Here is a 19,475-nt window from a genome sequence, read left to right as displayed (position 1 = left end):
TATAAATGTGTGTCTCCAATAATTAGAAGTGATGACCTTGTCAAGGATCACATATATCGTTTCCACTGTAACTGTCATCCATTAAAAAAAACTATTAAAATAATTTATTGGTGGGATGGAAAATAATGTTTTTCTAAACCTACAAACGAACAACCATGTATGCCATATTTGGTTTTCTGTGGTTCTGTGTCATTCACTCAAGGTCTCACGTCATTATTGACAGTTCAATCGTCCTAATATTTTAAAAACTTATTTAATTTGTCTCTAAAACAATTATTGTGTTCTAGTTTATAAAGTATTCCCGTTCAGTGTTTGAAGATATCGGAACATAAAGTGTCAAATGTAAGTATTTTTTTTTATATTATTCAGTGTTTCTAAATCTGTTAATGATTGATCAATAAATGATGAAGGAAATGGAACACATTTCAAATTCGTAAATCACATACTGAATGATAACACTTCAAATGTTCTCACCAATGTCGAAGGAATTGTTGAAAATACTTTAAATTTAATTGGAAGTCTGAAAAAGTATGATGCATTTTCACATTCTAGGTATATCCAAACCAAGTTTGAATAAATATATGACACCACCATACTTTGGAACAATTAGAAACACTTGTGAGTTGCACAAAATAATCTCTGCCGACTTGAAAAAAGTTAAAGATTGGTGTGATGCAAACACACCAAACACACACATGAAGTCGCCCCGGAGCGCCAATTAATTTTTATTGTTTTAATAAAAGTATTTTACTTTTTTTGAAGACAGATCACTGGAATCTAACACTAAATTTCTTTTTTGACCAGAATTTAAAATTTGTGGATCATGTTAAACAACTCACTAGAAAAGTCTCCTCTGACTGTTATGCGATTAGAGTGATTTATAAAGAATTGGGGTTCAGCACTGCTGAACTCACTTACGCTACGGAATACCGTTTTGGGGAGCATGCAGTCCAACTTTATTCAAAAGTCTATTAATTTTACGGAAAAGGGCAATACATAGGAATCCTTAAACCAAGAGACTCATGTAGAACCTTCTTCAAAAAACATAATATTCTTACGGTAACTGCATTATTTATACTGGAATCTGTGTGTTTATTAAATAAGCATATATTAAATTTTGCTGCATCCTCTTCCCATTATAACACCCGAAACTGCAGACACACTCTGAAACTTACTGTGCCAACAAAAAACATTACCAGAGACTCCATATTTTACAACGGTATGACTTCCAATTCAGGAAGTTAGTCAAACGATTTCTATCTGATAGACCCTATTATACGATAAACCAAATGCTGTAAATGGCCCCAAATAGAGAAATCGAGAGGATTGAGATCCGTGGATCGAGCAGGCCAGTTCTGAAGTCCTCCTCGACCTATCCACTAATTTGCATATGTTTCAGTTAAATGCTGACGTGCTACTTGACTAAAATGGGCAGGAGCCCCATCATGCATAAAAAACATATCCCTTCTGACGCCCAAAGGAACTTCCTCCAGCAGTACTTGTCGCGTCTTAGAATAATAATAAAAATAATAAAAATGAAAACAAGAGTGGACTTTATGAATTGTGGCATAAAGCGAACTCACCGAATTCCTAGCACAAATCCCTGCTTCTGAAAGGGCCCTTTCTTGGAGTGTTCTTTCTTCAGCTTCACTGGATTGTACAACAAAACGGGAAGTTAAAATGAGTTACAAAACAGTCGAAGATGATACAGAGTCTAGAGCACACACGGTGAAATAAGTAATTAGCAAAAATAATAGCGATTCACGTAGCGTACTTAGCATGAGATCGTAGGTAGGTCTCTATTGATATGGTTTAGATAGATAAGCATACTTCAATTGAGTTTTGAGCATGCGCCCTTAGAAGTCGCTCCATGCCAACAATAATAATAGTAATAAAAACAGAAAATTACAAATAAAGACGCAACAGTACTGGATGCACTTCTGTTGAAAATTGAGCGTATGCCTCACCATTTAATCGAGGAGGTAGAAAATGAGGCCCAATTAAATCATCCCCAATAACTCCGAGCCACACGTTAAGAGAAAACTGTTCTTGATGGTTAGTTTCGATAATAGCGTGAGGGTTTTCATCAGCCCATATGTGGTAATTATGAAAAATTCGGAAAGTTTCACGGTAACAGTGCCTGTACTCGTTGCAGATGGTAAGGGTATAAGAGTTGTTCCTTTAAAATTTGAAATACCGTCATATGATCAACATTTAGCTGGAAAGCAATCTTTCTAGTAGGTACTGGTGGGGTAGATTGTTCTTCAATCAAATTAGGTACTGCTTCCTCAAGCTGTGGTGTTCGTACTTCTCGATGACGACCACAATCCTGTGTTCTTTTGTCGAATGAACCATATTCTCGTAATCGTTGGTGAAGTCGAGCAAATATTCTATGTGAAGGATGCTGCCGTTGAGGATACATTTCAGCATATCTTCTAGAAGCTTCTAATCTTCTGGGGAATTTTGGGCTGTGAAGATAGAAAAAAATAATAGTAAAAAAATGAATGAAAATTTAAAAAATAAAAATGAGAGAAAAGAAAGAGAAATAATAAGAAAAGTGAAAGAACCGGGAGACGGTTGGGATTTTCCAACATGCATAACTTGGAGATTCCATACTTTGAAATTCTGAGTTGTTTGAAAACTTCAAAAAAGTTTAATTTTTCCCAAGTAAGAGAACAATCCACAATTTTTTTTTTTTTAATCGCATCAACCATTTTGGTTATTAGCGAACAGTATTTTACTAGCATATTTACAATTTGTTTTTGATATGAATAGCTTCTATGAACGAAAGTACATTATCTGTATTACAATTTGTTCCTAAAATAGTTTCTAGCGTTCCTATCAGCCTGTGCAGATTCCTTTGAGGAGCGAAGTTTAGGCATTCTGTCAGGATATGTTTAACAGTGAGTTGTTCATTGCAGGTTTCACACATCGGTTGGTTGGTGTTTTTGAAAAGATAATAATGGGTTAATCGTGTATGACCAAGACGTAGACGTGTGATGATTATTTGATTTCTACGTTTTTTCGGTAAATTTGTCCACGGTTTTATTGATGATTTCACTTCCCGAAGTTTCGAAATTGATTCACTCCACCGATTTTGCCATGCCGTTTCCACCTTTTTTTCACTTTTGAAGTGACAATTTTACAAAATTCCCAACTTTTCGTTGTTTTTTCGACTTGGAAAAGTTGGGAAATTTCGGGCCGTGGAGATAGAAAAAAATAGTAGAAAACAATAAGCACAATATTATTCAAGTGTTGTTTCCTTTCATTTGTATTGAATATTCCTATGCGTGGTGGATATGGTGGAAGATCAAGGACTTTGATCCAAAGTAGATTAATTCCCATTATCATTTTTATAATTACCAAAATTAATTTTTGTTTGTGCATACCCTAAAGGGCATAAGCATTCAGCCAATCTTTGGATAGCTAAGCAAGAAAATTAATATATTAAAGTAATAACTAATCCCTCGGCTTTAATTTTTTCGAAAGTTGGGAAATTTTGCTGGTGCGGTTGAGAAAATTTGGATTTCCTCCCCCCCCCTGGATTTTCTTTTCGCTACGGCCATGGTGGTCGTTCGATGAACAATCCTTGGACCATGTTGAATTTCAATAGCCGCTGGTTAGTTTTTGGGGGCCCCCATGCAAAAATTCAGTTAGGAATAGTCACGACAAAGCATTTGTTACCGACAGCGAAAGAATAGCACCTAAAGGCTGACTTTCGACCAAAAGAGGTCAGATGTCAATCTCGTTGAAGTGCCCATTAGGGCACTCAACCCGGGGGGGCATGGGGGGGGGGGGTTGAATTTTATCTCCGATTTTTGCGGACCAACTTTTACACACCTCCGTTTCTACTCAATGAATGAATTTTTCAATGTGTCAATTTAGTTGTTCAAGGTTTTTTTATTGCCGTGCAAAAATCGTGTAATTTTCCCTCTTTTTGAATTTTGACATGGATAAATAACTTCTTTCATCATAGAAATGTCACCCGCGAAGGGAGCACATCATTTTTTGCAGTGAACCGACCTTTGACGAAATCGATATTTCCGTGTATTTTTTGTTAGGGATGTCGGCGTTGATTTCGGCCCTACAGGTGCTACGACGAAGGCGCACGCGCATGTATAACGGAGAACGGGACGCGTGACCTTTGACATTTGAAAAATAGCCGAAACCGGGCGACGGAGAGGAATAGTCCTGTCGAGGAGCAGGATTATCGACGAGAATGTACGGCCTTACGCAACGCTCTTGAGTATGCTGCCATTCCTCGTCGTCAAGGATATTGTTATTGTATAAGAGTTAGGTCTAAAGTGAGTGGGTATATTCGACCCTCCACCGCAACCCGCAAGGGTTTATTGTGGCTCACTCCTATTCACACTCGGCCAAATAAACCCAGCTTCATAGCTAAGCCGATTAGTTTGTATGGTGAACCTGATGCTGTCCGCAGCGGGGCAGGCACAAAGTATATGCTCTGCTGTGTCACAATTTTCCAGACAGAGGCGACACACACCGTCTTCCATATTGTATAAGAAATCTATATCAATATAAATGTGAAAGTTTGCGAGGATGTATGTTTTCATTTATGTTTGTGGCTCTTTCATGCCTAAACGACTGAATGGATTTTTTTTTAAATTTTATTGACTACACTGCGAATAACTTACACGAGAAGCAGGTCAGTAACGGTACACATATAAATGCAGATGGAAAAGAAGAAATTTTGAATGTATTTAATTCATATGATCTTAATATCCAATTCACTATTGAAGAGGAAATAAACAACTCTATTCCTTTCCTCGATATGAAGTTATTGAGATCAGAACAAAATATTATCATCACTGAATGGTACAGAAAACCAACATCAAGTAATAGATTTATTAATTACCATTCTATCATCCAAATAAAATGAAAATCAATTTAATAAAATCATTAAAAAACAGAATCATCAAAATTACCCATCCCGATTTACGAAACCAAAGTTTGTCTAATTTCAGTAAAATTCTGATTCAAAATTCTTATCCTAAATCTTTAGTAAACAGAATTTTATTTTGTGAAAGAACAAACTTTCAAAATAATAATGAAGAAGTTGAACATAACAACGTTATACCTTCATTCATATATAAATCACTCCCATATATTCAAGAATTGACACCAAAATTAATTAATGTATTCCGAAATAATAACCTCAAAATATCTAAAACAAATGTCACTTCTATATCTAAATTATACAGTAAACTAAAAGCTCCAATTTGAAATAAACAAAAATCCAATTTAGTATACAAAATTTCTTGTATGGATTGTTCTAAAACATATACTTATAGGACAAACATCTAGACCTCTAAGTAGTCGCATCACTTCCCATAAGAGCGACTGTAGACGAAATGTTAATTCTTGGACATTAACAGAACATGTTAATTCGGAGGATCATAAAATGAATTTTGAAAATCCAAATATTTTAGACAGAGAAACCAATACAACTAAAAGAATATTTTTGGAAATGATACATATTAATAACGAAGAACATTCAATGAATGAAACGAACTGATATTGATAGTCTTAGTAAAATTTACACGTACCTACTGAAATATGATGAAGAAAATAAAAGATCTAATAATTCGAGTATCATTCAGAATTTTCCCACTTGACATTGTCAGCCAAAATTTTTATCAACTGCCATTATTTAATGTTTTTCTATCTGTTTTTGAACCATTTTATATTTTATTCTCACGTTAGTAAGTTCTCCATATTTATATATTTTTTACAAGATATATAATCTCATTATTGTAGTTGTCCTGACGAGGGTGTGAAATATACCGAAAGCTTGACATATAACAAAGAGTTTTCTTTGTAACAGCCCAGCTATTGACTGCAACCTCACGAATTTAACCGATTTATAGTTAATCCAGTCACTAATTTTTATGTTATATATATGTATATATATATATATATATGTATATATATATATATATATATATATATATATATATATATATATATATATATATATATATAAAGAAGGTGAATGTATAGCAATGGACTAGTGAATGGGGAATGTAGTTTTCATAAAAGAGCTCTAAAACAACGCATTTCAAACTCATCATTTCAACCTTTTTCTATTTAAATACTTAAAAAAGAGGAATGAAATAATGCATTCAACATTTAAAGGGATTCTTTTCTATTTCACCATTTGGCAACATCGGTTATAACTAATAAAGGACAATGAATGTGTTACCTGTATGAGACAAACAAAGATGACATATTTCAGAGGCGCGCTGTTCTGTTTACTTATGCTCCGAGTTACGAGACATTCTGTGATATATGACATTTTGTGCACCTAACCTATCTTCCTCTATATAAATAAATAACAAAACAACTGTTGTTTACGTGGCTTGTGGAGGTGGTATTGAACTATAATTTATATTTTGCCTCAATTGTTGATTTATAAAGATAATTTTCCTTTTTTAAAGTAGAATATCTAAAGCAAATTCAAATTCAAGATAGAGTGGATGTAAACATTGACATGCCCTACGCCAGGGCCAGGGTCGTATTCAGAACCGACATCTTGTTGATCGCAAATGCTATATCATACTTAGGAAAACTTTTTTATAATAACGAGTGAAATGCACAAGTTTTGCAGTTTAACGAGAAAAATGCAGATAATATGTGTAATATAAAAAGATTTTCATTGGATTTTCCACAGCGCACTCAAGCATTAAATGAAAAGAGACGTAATTATTTCTTTATTGATGATTTTTATTTCATGTAAAATCAAAAGGAATATCAATCAAAATTATTCAACTGGATGAATTTGTCTCTTCATCAGTAGTGTCATCCTCACCAATCTGAATTATCAGGGGCTCGATTTGTGCCTCTATTATGTTATCAAGCTTCCACATCTTTGTCTCGACTTCCGATATCACATGCCGAACACACTTCTCCCATTTCTCCGCTGTGACTCTTTTCAAAACCTCATCAAAAATTACTTTGAGATCTGCAAATTTGAACGTGGTGTTATGCTGAGCTACAAAATTCCTCACATCCGCCCATATTAACTCGATGGGATTGAGCTCGCAGTGGTATGGCGTATGGAGGCAGGCGAAGGACAATTTTGTTTTGGCCTGCTGCCATCTCATCGACTGAAGACGTTGTCGGAATCTTCTCTAACAGTCGCGAATGATAAGGTGCATTGTCCATTACAATCACAGCATTATCCTCCAGATGGGGTAGAACTTTGGAAAACCACTGTTCGAAAGATTCACCGTTCATTTCTTCGTGATAATCTCCAGTTTTCTTCGACTCGAAACACCACAGCCCTTCAGCAACAAACCCATTCTCATTGCCGATGTGACAAATAATAAGCCGTTTTCCTTTACCTGTAATTAGGAAGAGGTATGTAAGTAAATAAAACAAATACGAGGGCTACTTTTTATATATTGAGACAGAGGCAGGTCTTAATATAAATATATGTTTACCTGATGGATTTGTTAATCCGGTGGACAGTCCATCTAGAAAGGCCCTCCTAGATGAGGTCACAGTTTCATCGACCCGTATTTTAGGGGTAGTATGACAAGCATTAACCCAGGTTTCATCCATATAATAAATTGTTCTCTGTTGTTCCCTATAATATTTAATTTTGGTCAAATACTCTCTCCTCCATAACACAATTTCCTCTCTATCCAATAATAAACTATTGCGCCCTCGTTTTTTCCATACAAAATTCAAATGTTTCAATACTTTATGGAATGTTGGGGGCAGACGCGTGAGGGCAGACGTCGTTGACGGTTTTGTTAGTTTTGCAAAATTTCGATTCTCGAAGCTATTTTTTTAGTTACTGTATTTTCAAAGTAAAAATATAAATTACTAGCTGTTGCCCGCGAAGAATTTGGTTTGTCACATTGAGTTTCGTTTAAGACCATTTTAAACAAATTGTAGAACCTTCAATCAAAACAATCGTCAAAAATTCATCAGAGTCATCTGATGTTAACAGATCATAACTTTTGCTCTTACCCAACATCATCTTAAATTAGCATACTTCTTTATTATTATGCATATATTTCAAATTAAAATGTTATAACAATATTAATTTTATATAAATAAATAAACATAGTTATAAGTTTCAACAAGTATTTTTGATTAAAAACCCAAACACCCTGTATATGAGTTGAATATGGAAAACGTCGCATGAGTGGCTAATTTTGGCGATTTGCTCTGATTTATTTGTTCAGTGCAAAGTTGTTTAACGATTAGACGAAACCATATCAGTCATCCTATACTAGCCAGTTACTGAACGAGATAAGTACTGTGCGGTTTACTCAAAATGTAAACACAGTCGTATTATTAACATCCTAATAATTTCATGGAGGCCATACCAGTCATAAAGTTTATGCGAATGAGATCATGCATCATGTAAAAATAAGTTTTCCTCGTTTTGATACAGAATATATTGTTTCTAGAGGAAATCGATGCGTCGTGACGTTTTCGTTACGAAAGATTTCCTGAAAATCGATATCATATTAAGATTGTTAGGGTTTGCTCCAGAAATACAGCGATTTACAAAAGTATTTCTGTGGTGGAGTGAACATGAAGAAGTATCATCAGTTTATCTAAAAAAATCTACTCAAAAAATACTTTTTATTTTTAGAAGAAAATAAGTTTGAAATTTAATGAAACATATCAATTTATAACACTACACAATTTATATGATGTATGCCGCTAGATTTACCGATTTTATAGAAAAACGTCTGTTTAAAAAAATATGTGAATTTTCATTTATCCTAAGAAATGCGTATTTATCAATTTGTATGTTGTCAAATATAATACAATTGTGACAGATGGGGAATGGTCCTCAATTTGGGTTATTACAGCAAATGCAAGTTTGAACAAAATAAAGTTGAGTTTAATTCATGAGTTTTTCAAATTCACTTCGAAAAGTATTCAAATTGATGTTTCAAATGTTAGGTTTTAATTTTTAAAGGGATTTGTTTCTAATTCACATATTGGCAACAGCGCATATATCAAGTTGAAATAATTTATACGTACCTAGATATTCTACTTTAAAAAAGGAAAATTATCTTTATAAATCAACAATTGAGGCAAAATATAAATTATAGTTCAATACCATCTCCACAAGTCACATAAACAGCAGTTGTTTTGTTATTTATTTATATAGAGGAAGATAGTTCAGGTGCACAAAATGTCATATGTCACAGAATGTCTCGGAACTTGGAACATAAGTTTACAGAACAACACGCCACTGAAATATGTCATCTTTGTTTGTCTCATACAGGTAACAGATTCATTGTCCTTTATTAGCTTTAACCGATGTTGCCAAATGGTGAAATAGAAACGAATCCCTTTAAATGTTGAATGCATTATTTCATTCCTGTTTTTTAAGTATGTAAGTAATGTTTTAAAGAAAAGGGTTGAAATGATAGGTGTAAAATGCGTTGTTTTGAAGCTCTTTTATGAAAACTACTTGATTTTCGTCAGGAGGAACATTCCCCATTCTCGAAGCAGCTTTCGGTATGTCCTTGAGCTCTCTCAGCGATTCGATTTTTATCTCCTCAACCGTCGTAAAACGCCGTCCTTTCAAGGGTCACTTTGTCTTTTACACTAAGTGATTGAGCGGAATCGTTCAAAAGTTATCACGATAAGATTAACTTGACGCAACGCAGTAAGCCATCAAGCGTTGCGTCTACTGTAAGACGACGGGGGACGATGCGCGGGGGTAAACCCGAACGCGGGCAGACGTCGTTGACGGATGTGTTAGTTTTTCGAATTTCTTCATAGGAAACATAATTCGATTCTCAAGGCCATTCATTACTTAGTGCAGTTGGCATATTTTTTAGTTTCTGTATTTTTAAAATAAAAATATAAATTAATAGCTGTTGCCCGTTCTTATATTAACGTGCAGCGCTACTAAACCTAGAATCTTGAAATATGCAGGTAGGTTCTTTGTATAGCGTAAATAAGCATCAAGAAAGGGAATCGGGAATTTCCACCCCCGTGGGGGAAAAATGGGGGTTCAAAGAGTGTATTGAATTTCGTCAGTTTTGAAGTTGTAAACCTGAAGTTTTGGGCTGATAAAAAAATATTGTAACTATTTGGTTAGAACAACTAGTATAATATAAGTTATGCAATGTAATAAATAGATGGGTTTCATTTAATTCGAAACATATTTTTTTGTAGAGCATATTAATAGAAGCTTGTTTTCAAAAAAGTTTTTTACTATCATTCTTTCAGATTGTGGAAAAATTGTCATTACATTCTTAATGAAACTTCGTTCAGTCCCCGTGCATAATCAATTATCGTGTCACTCAGTCAATAAAGAGAAACAGTAGTGTTTCCTTCGCAGGTGATCGCTGTGGAATATCTTCAGTTCGTCAGGCAGCGAATTCAGCGACGCAGCCGACTCTGACTTGGTTTGGTCGATCAATAGTTCGGGTTTCGTTGCAGCCCGACGGAGAAAATCCCGCAACAGCAGTTTTGTGGACGGACTTCGTTCTCTCGTACCTCGTTCATGATTCTGGTTTCCTAATTGCATTGTCGAGCCTTGATTGCGTTTTAATTGATCAGTCGCAAGACTTGTGTTAGTGACGAAAGACGGTTCGGCCAAAGAGGCGGTTCTTTGTTCTTGTCGTTTTTCCCGGAGGTGGTCGCTGGACGCGGGTTTCGGATAAAGATATTCGAGTAAGTGTGGCTGCTTTTGCTGTTGAGGTTTCATGAAAGTTTAGCTTAGATGGTGCGAAAAGCTGTTGGAGAAAGTCCCAGAATGATCAGACCAAGATGTTCCTGGTGCAGGCCTTGACAATATGGGAATTATTTGGGACTTCATGTTTCCGCGGGGCATTTTTGTATTAAACATTTCTTTTCGATTCGGTTTTTTTTGAGATGAGGGACTCAAAAAGGTAGTATTTATTGTTTCAATTTTTCGAAAAGAAAACTGCATTTCTTTCTGTTGAAAATTGTTCATCATCAGGCACCGCTGTGCGGAAGTAGCTCTGAGAACGCCTTAAGGGTTTTCCTGTAGTGCTTGTCCTTAAAAAAGCTTTACTATGAATGTTTTGGAACAGTAACTATTTATTCGGAATGATATGATATAAAACGTTTAACATGCAAACCAATGCTCCCCTTTTACCCACACGGGGGCGCCCCAGTTGGAATATTTGAAAATCCTTTCTTAGTGCAAATCTAAGACCTAAGAAGCGCCCATATACCAAATTGTAGCTTCCTAGGACTCACCAGAACGGAGAAACAGAGGTGAATGTGTGAGTGGCTTTCACATTTATAAGTATAGATTTTATTTTCGAACTAGTCCTGTAGAAAAATTGAGTTATATGGTAACAACCTGTAAATTTTCAGAGATGCGTTTTCTAATGATCGTTTTAAAATAACGACCCTTTCTTTGAAGATATAATTCCGCCGATTCAACAAACTCTACCAACCGTATACAAGTATATATGCACAATAGCCCAAAATTTCGTTTTAATAGTTTCAGAAAATTGTTAATCCAGAAAATAGAATCTAAACTTTTTTGTTTTGTGTACAAGAAATTGTTCTACATTTCAAATATGAAACAATACGTATATTTGATTTCGAATCTAAGTAAATATTGATGGTTATATTATAAATAATGATGCATTCAACCTTCTTCTTTGGACTCAATTTCAAGATATCCAAAACTTCGATTCAACGACCAACTCTATGGCTGTTGCTTGCCACGACGCGTTTACAGCTTGTGATAAATTGACGGAAGATGATATCCTTGGAATTTGACTTTTTCATAGTTGTACAGGACAGGAAGTTCATGTAGATAATAAGTCAGCGACGGAGGTTTCTTGATTACAAAAATAGGAATCGTAGTCGTTGGACTGCTTTGTATTGAATTGCATTGAAATATTGTCTGCCTGAATAGTTATCGAAAGTACTACAACAAGTCCTCGGCATTTCATCTATAAATTTCAATTTTATTAATTTTACAGTCACAATTTTGATATTTTTAACGCATTCCTATTCATTTGGAGTTGAAACTAGTTTTTTCTCACCATTTTTTTTTCATCTCCAATTGTTTTTTGCGTATAGTTCGCACTATACGCAAAATACAGCTACTTGTTCTTGAACCTTCAAAGTTTAAATGTAATATTGGTTACAATTTCACTAGTATTACTATGACTTCTTGCCTTCGCAAAACACATTCTTTTTCTTATTCCATTGCCATTGCTATGGTTTGTTTAAATCTAACACGATTTTCTCAACACGAGTTCCTCGATGTTAACGAGATCTCGCCCCACTTCGCCGGCCAATCTACTTCGCATCAAATATTCAGTGGCACAGCTAGATTTGTCAAACTGTATTTGTTTGCATGATCTACACATTAATTGCTTTTTTCCTTTCTTTAAAAGATTCCCAATTTTTTAAGTTATTATTCAACTTGCCCTGTTTGTTTGTAGTAAATTTGATCCCCTTCCTGTTGACAGATTGATCTGATATTTGGTACACACATTCAGTTTTCATGGCGATGCAATTCAATAAATTATGTATTATTGTACATCCAAGATGTCCGCAGCTACAAAATGGCGGATTACATATATAACCTTGTGATACTGAAGCAATAAATGAACTAAACAAAATGATAAGAACTGAGTAACAAAATTAAAAACTAATTAAGAAACAATTAAATTAATTAAAAATAATTAAAAACAAAGCTTGACAAAAAAATAGGTAAAAAAATGTATGGTAAAACATTTTTATTGAAAAAAAGATCTACGATTGATCAGGTAAAAAAATAATAAAATCATTGAACGTATTATATGCATATTTACTCAGGTTATGCTACGCCCAACGATCTTATAATTTTTTTATCTGATCAATACCGTAGATTGCTGAGGAGAGTCGTGTGATGACTGCTACCTAGGACCTTCCTAATTATTTTTTAGTCTTTAGCACATTATCTACAACATTATTATTTTTTTTATGAAACCCTTTAACATAAAAAAAACATTATTTCATTTCATAATTTGCATCAAAGATTGGATATTATAAACATGGATATTATTCCTTCTTCATGAGATCGGTTCTCAGTTATCGAATGTAATGAATGCATCAACTATTTAATAGCAGTTCATGCGAAACAAAAACCATTATCTTTAATGTAGTTGGATGTATTTAAAACCAACTTGGCAAACGTTTTATAATTTATTTCAGTGCATATCGCAAAATTTTCTGCTTGTGCGAATCGAAAGTCCACTTTGGCCTTGAGCCAAGTCAATGAAATTAACAATTAAAGTGTGATAACAAATGCAAACAACAGGTAATCGCAACGGGAAGTTTTTTCAAGTACAGAAGTCGAAAAGTCAAATATTCAGTTGGCTCATTATAAAGTTATATAGATCTCATCGATACTTGATGAAAATCCAGTAGACATTTTCATGTTGATATCACAGAAATTTCAATAATGGAAGTGTATATAAACCCGTTAACGTTTAAATTCATGAAAAAATTCTCGATATGAAATGAAATGTACTCGGTTCTAAATAGAATTTAACGAGCTATATTTTTAAATGGCTTTCGAAGGCTTATGAATCCTAATAAAATAAATCAGTTATGCATTCATGTCACCCACCAAAAATAAGAAATTTAACTTTATATATTAACCATATTGCCACCCAGTCAGCTATCTCTCTTGAATGTATGAGACAATGTACTCTTTCTAATGTTTCATAATTTCGTATTTTTGTTAAAATAATTAACACTTGGCAACACCGCTGTAGGCACGATCAATTTTATTGGTCAACAGACACGCGGCAAATTTAAACTCTTGCTTCGAGAATTTTTTTTTTGCAAATATAAAGAGGTATTGGAACCGATTAGGATTGATGAGTATAATATACCCCTAGCTCGATCAGTCTATAAGCAAACCAGTATCATTTTCAACAAGCTCATTGGAGAAATATGGATCCCTGGGGAACACCACGATAAATTCATTACCTGAACTTTTTATCCATCTAGGAACAACTCAAAGACTGGAGAATAATGAGCTATCATTTTACCTGCATCTGAAATCTCTCCTAATTACCAATTTACTCGTTGCGAACTAAATTCAATAACGGGGAACAATTCAAGTCTATTTAATCATTGAGCAATTATCTGGAATTTTTACATCTATTGATTTCTAAACATTCTCAAAGGTGAGTTTTGAACCTTTCTCTTCCAAATGCCATACGTCATCATCGTGATTGGACTCGTGTCTGTTTTACAAAAAATGATTCGCGAATGTTGAATTGGTCTTTCCATTAATAAAACTACTTCTATGCTCCTTTATTCTTCTGGAAACAGATCTTTCGGTTTGTCTGATATACAATTTTAGACAAGAACAAGCTATATCAATAGGAGGATCACCAAAGTAAGGTGAGTTACGTAATGTTCAGTATCATTCTTGGAAACTGAATATACCTGGTTCATAGTTTGTTTCTGCAATTTTTTAGAAAGAATTGAGTCGATAATATCCACTACTTCGTAACCGTTGTTAACAGCAATATGTTTTATGAAAATCAGTTCTTTTACATTCAATAGTATGTGGATCAGACTGCTGAATGCTGCTAGTTTACGTGAAATGGATATACCTACAGATGAATTGTGTATAACGATGTCCATGTAAGATGGAAAATTTATAGAGTTATTCGCTTCCATCTCAGTAATGAATTTATTCGAAGGGTGGATGGAATTAACAAATTCGATCAACTGATCCAGCTGCCGGCCTGTAAATTGAACTGTATTTTTTGTTTAGAGAGAACAAACTCCGAACTGGTCAAATAGAACCAAACGTTTCGCATGCTACTGCGGCAGAAATCTTCAGTGGTATATGCTTCGACCGTGAGGACGACTAGAAGTCTCATCACCAAATGGCCAGTGTGTCACTCGTATTCGTTGATAGCTGTTCTACGCTCTTTTATTCGTTGGTAAACGGTTCTTCTCGTTTGACCAATATGAAGTTAGGAACAGGAACCACAAGTTTGTTTATATACTCTTGATCCATTCGATACTGAAATTTTGTTTGTATTGTTTTTAATAAATTTGTTCCGATTATTGTGTGTTATCTAAGCTATGTTCAAGTCTTTCTTCGTCAAAAAACAGGCGATGTTTTTAGAGGGCGCGTGTATGAATTAACTTGTGGTTCTTTTCTAAACTTGATATTGGTCAAACAAGAAAAGAACATAGAAGTAGTTTCTTGAATGAATAAAAGAGAATACAAATAATTTTTTGAATGTGAAGACCAATTCCACATTATTAGTCATTAAGTACGTTAAGTTATTATAAAGTTATTATAATTTAAAGTAGTTATGTATGTTGTGATAATATCACAAAAAAGCTTTACTTGAATACGTTATCATTGACTTTAATCAAGTTTTGGCCACTTCCATGACTTAGAAGTATTTTGTTGGAAATAACCTACTGTCAGACTATTTATGTAGTCCGCATTCCTTGTTTCCTTCGTGAGTCTGGAATAGATCAATGAAAAGTGGATTTCACTACCGGTTGCAAACCGTCATTTCAAAATATTTATGTTTGACTCGGCGTGTTCTGATTGTTCGATGTTTAATCAACCGTTAGAAGTTTGTATATACGTATATACACACATCGGAAAAGTCTAGGGATATTTTTAAAAATGGAAATAATTTTTTTTAGATCGCTTCAGGGAAACAAAAGTTGACGGGTGATTATTAAACGAATGTAACTTACAACAAAATTTATTAAATGGTCAAAAATACTGAGTGCGCATATAAGCAAAACTAAAAAAAAATATGGCTCTTCTTTGGCACCCCGAAAAAAAATCATAATACAAAAAAAATTGGAATCAGTTCAAAGTATGGCCTACACGCTGGTTTATTACGGCCCTACATCTATCGTGCATCGACAAAATGAGATTGTCAATGTCTTGTTGAGGTACATTTGCCCATTCAGCGATTGAAAGCTCTCTCAATTGAAACGTTGTGTGAATGTTCCCCATATGCGGAGTAATTCTTCGTTGAAGCATGTCCCACACATGCTCGATGGGATTCAGGTCCGATGATTGTACTGGCCATGTCAATACATCAACTCCTTCGTTGGTGAGCCAGTCAGTCACTAGACGCGCGACATGTGGACGAGCATTATCGTGCATTAGGTGGAAGTTTTCACCAACAGCACCAGCAAACGGACGGACGATAGGTAGAAGAATGGTGTCGAGGTACTGTCGAGCTGTGAGGAAGCGATTTGGAAAAACGAGATCGGTTCTGCCGCCGAACATGATTCCGCTTCATAGCATTACTGTACCACCTCTGTATGTGTGGACTTCCTGGACGTGTCTTAAACGTTCATTATTTCCAGGTCGTCTCCACAGTCTTACTCGACGAGAATCTGGATGAAATCCAAATCTGGATTCGTCTGTAAACAAAACTGTGGCCCAATCATTTGCATCCCAGTTTTGATGTTCTTGCCACCACTCTAATCTTCTACCGCGATTGCCTCTCGACAAAGGTGGACATCTAAGTGGCCTTCTGTTGTGGAGATCTGCTTCATGCAGTCGATTTCTGACAGTATCACGACCAATGGTTACCTGGTGCGTCTGCTGCAACACGTTAACCAACTCAGGTGCTGTGATTGTCGGTTGTCTTCTTGGGGTTAAGACCAAAAATCGGTGTTGAACTGCAGTTGTAGCGCGTCCTCGCCCTGTATGTTGTTCGGCTGGACTGCCAGTTTCACGGAAACGCCGCCACAATCGACTGATAACACTTTGGGAGACCCCCAAACGAAGAGCTACACCATTTTGTCGCATACCACCTTGAAGAAGCCCTACAGCTCTATTCATCTCAGCCAATGGTAAGTGATGGTGTTCCATGTTAAAGCACAATATTTCCAGTTTAATTGCTGAGCAAGAACTGCATAGAATGTACAAACTCGACACTTTCGGATTATTCATTTTAGCCGAAAACCTACAGTTTGTAAAAAACTTGATAAAAGATTAGTTACCGTTTTTGCAGGCTTTGTTCAACCCATAGAAATCTACAGGGTGGTCGAGTGTACCAATTTAATCGAAATCAAACGACCTCATGCATTTATTTTTATGATATTTAGTATGTTATAAAAATATCCCTAGACTTTTCCGATGTGTGTATATTACTTTTGCCTCTCATTGCCCTCTTCCTAAAGAATTCGTAGAAATACTTTTAGGTTATCCAGTATTCAGAAGATATGACTCAGTGGACTGGAATTGAAATATGTCTTAGATTCAATTAACCTTGATCATTTCACTTATAATTCAATTATTGTAGGTTTGTGATGTATGAAGCCTTATGAGCAGCTTTAATCCCATTAGAAAATGGTTGGTGTTGTATTTTGTACTGATGCTGGACGCTATGAGCAAATCAGAATCCAAAAGTGGTTTATTCTTATTACCCAAAACTAATTTTGCATTTAAACTTCTTATAAACAAGTATGAATCAAGAGTCGAGTGTGAAAGCTCCATTTCAGTATGGAAGATCAGAAGAACCTCCCATTTGTTTATATTCAATTTCTTATGTTGTAATCCATTTCCTTAAACAGCGGCGTAATAAATCATTTTAAGGTAACTGTTCCATAGGCGTGCATAAATGAGTCGGTTAAAAAGTGGAAAATGTATTATTTATTTTAAATATCCAATGTTGTTGTTTGATTCGATCTAACAAATGTCAAAAGCATTTTTATAGTTGTATGTATGCGGTGAGGAACAAAAATGTGGAACACTCACATTGATAATTATAATAATAATAATAATATAATAATATTTTATTCACCATTCACGATACATAGTGTATATATGGTAAGTCAATCAATAATCAGAATTAATACTAGGTATAAATTTAAAAATGTTAATATTTATACAAGACGTCACTAAAAAGAAAAAAAAGAAATAAATTTATGCATACATATAAACACATACACAATTGAAATATATAAAAACGTATACAGATCTAGTTCATATTTTACTTTTCAGAAATTATCGTCTAAAAATTCTTGGAAACTATAGTAGCATTTCTCTAATAGCAAGTCTTTAACTTTCTTTTGAAATATGATGTTACTTCCAGTCCGTTTGAGTGATTCTGGTAGTTTATTGTAATATATGATTGCATTGTAATCCGGAGACCTCTCATAGAATGTCGTTCTATGTTTAGGAATTTTCAATAAGTTGCCGTGTCTGGTGTTATATTCATGTTTCTCAGAATTACACGAATAATTATCTATATTCTGTTTGGCAAAGATAATACATCGAAAAATGTACACAGCAGGCACCGTAAGAATTTTATTTTCTTTAAAGATAGATCGACAACTGTCTTGATAATTCAAGTTAAAAATCAATCTTACTAAACGCTTTTGGGAAACAAACACTCTCAAGAATTCTCTTGCTCGACCCCATGCCAATGTATTCATATTAATATGTGCATATGCCATAGCATAGTAAATGCTTAGCAAGGTTGATTTCATTTGTTTAATAGCGAAATAGGTTTTATTTAGTTTTGAACACACACTTTCAATGTGTCTACCCCAATTTATACTCTCATCTAAAAATGAGTGCCTAAAAATATAGTTTCCATAGAGGGTTGGATGTCGTCAATTACAAAAAGTTCGTTGGGTAACAATTTTCGGTGAAAAAATTTGACAATTACCGATTTGGACGTGTTTAGAATTAACTATTTCTCTGACACCAGGATGAAAATTGATTTACAACCATTTCCAGTTTAACTGCAAGCTGTTCTGCATCCTGATCGGATATTGTTATCGTTGTGTCGTCGGCAAACATGGTAACATGAACGTTTTCTAAATATTGTGGAAGATCATTTACATAAAGAAGAAACAGCAGTGGCCCAAGAACTGAACCCTGTGGTACCCCAAGTTTCACAGCCTGACTGTGTAAAATTGAATTATTGCATCTCACTATCATGGTTCTATCTGTCATATATGATTGTATCCACTTTATTATACTGGCTGGAAGTCCTAGAGGCACCAATTTATCTATTAAAGTTTCAATACACACTGTATCAAAGGCTTTTGACAAGTCGAAAAATAATGATAGGACATCTTTAACCATACATCTAAAATTGTGAATTTTACAGGAGTTTTTTCCCAACACCAAACCTCGACATGTGTTTCGATCACCAAGCGACCATCTTGATCTTCCTCTTGAAGAGGACTATTAGTTCAGCAAAATTGCTGAATTTTTACCAAAACGGCGTCAACCTTAAAAAGGTCATAACCGGTGACCAAATATGGTTATGATATCGAATACCAAAAAAATTTGTTTTGGATTTATTCTAAGGCGGAAGTTCCAGTTCTATCTTCAATTACTTAGGTTGGGTCAGTTCACCAACTTTATTTTTCATTGTTGAAGTCTTCAATTCCCAAATTTTTCTTAATTGACCGCTTCTACTTGAACCTTGTTTTTCAAAACTATGGTTTGTTGGCTAATATTT

General features: G+C 34.7%; 1 protein-coding gene across 5 annotated transcripts in view; it reads left to right on the top strand.

The window, feature by feature from the left end:
- The first annotated feature begins 186 nt into the window (after window positions 1–186).
- Window positions 187–19,475, top strand: part of rdgB (retinal degeneration B) — a 55,862-nt gene continuing 36,573 nt past the window's right edge. The window contains exon 1 of one of the 5 annotated variants that reach the window (XM_023170796.2): window positions 187–342. The gene's annotated coding sequence lies outside the window, so the exon portion shown is untranslated. Of the gene's footprint in view, window positions 343–10,391; window positions 10,681–15,268; window positions 15,288–19,475 lie in introns of those variants that run through there. The other 4 variants (XM_074182220.1, XM_023170798.2, XM_074182221.1 and 1 more) reach the window with 4 other exon arrangements.

This window comes from Leptinotarsa decemlineata, unplaced genomic scaffold (assembly GCF_025532065.1).
Source record: "Leptinotarsa decemlineata unplaced genomic scaffold, Ldec_3_MD MMD2_tig00026328_RagTag_RagTag, whole genome shotgun sequence".
NCBI classification, from domain to species: Eukaryota; Metazoa; Arthropoda; class Insecta; order Coleoptera; family Chrysomelidae; genus Leptinotarsa; species Leptinotarsa decemlineata.
The sequence above is the reverse complement of the archived record's forward strand: the minus strand, read 5'-3'. Positions and strand labels throughout refer to the sequence as shown.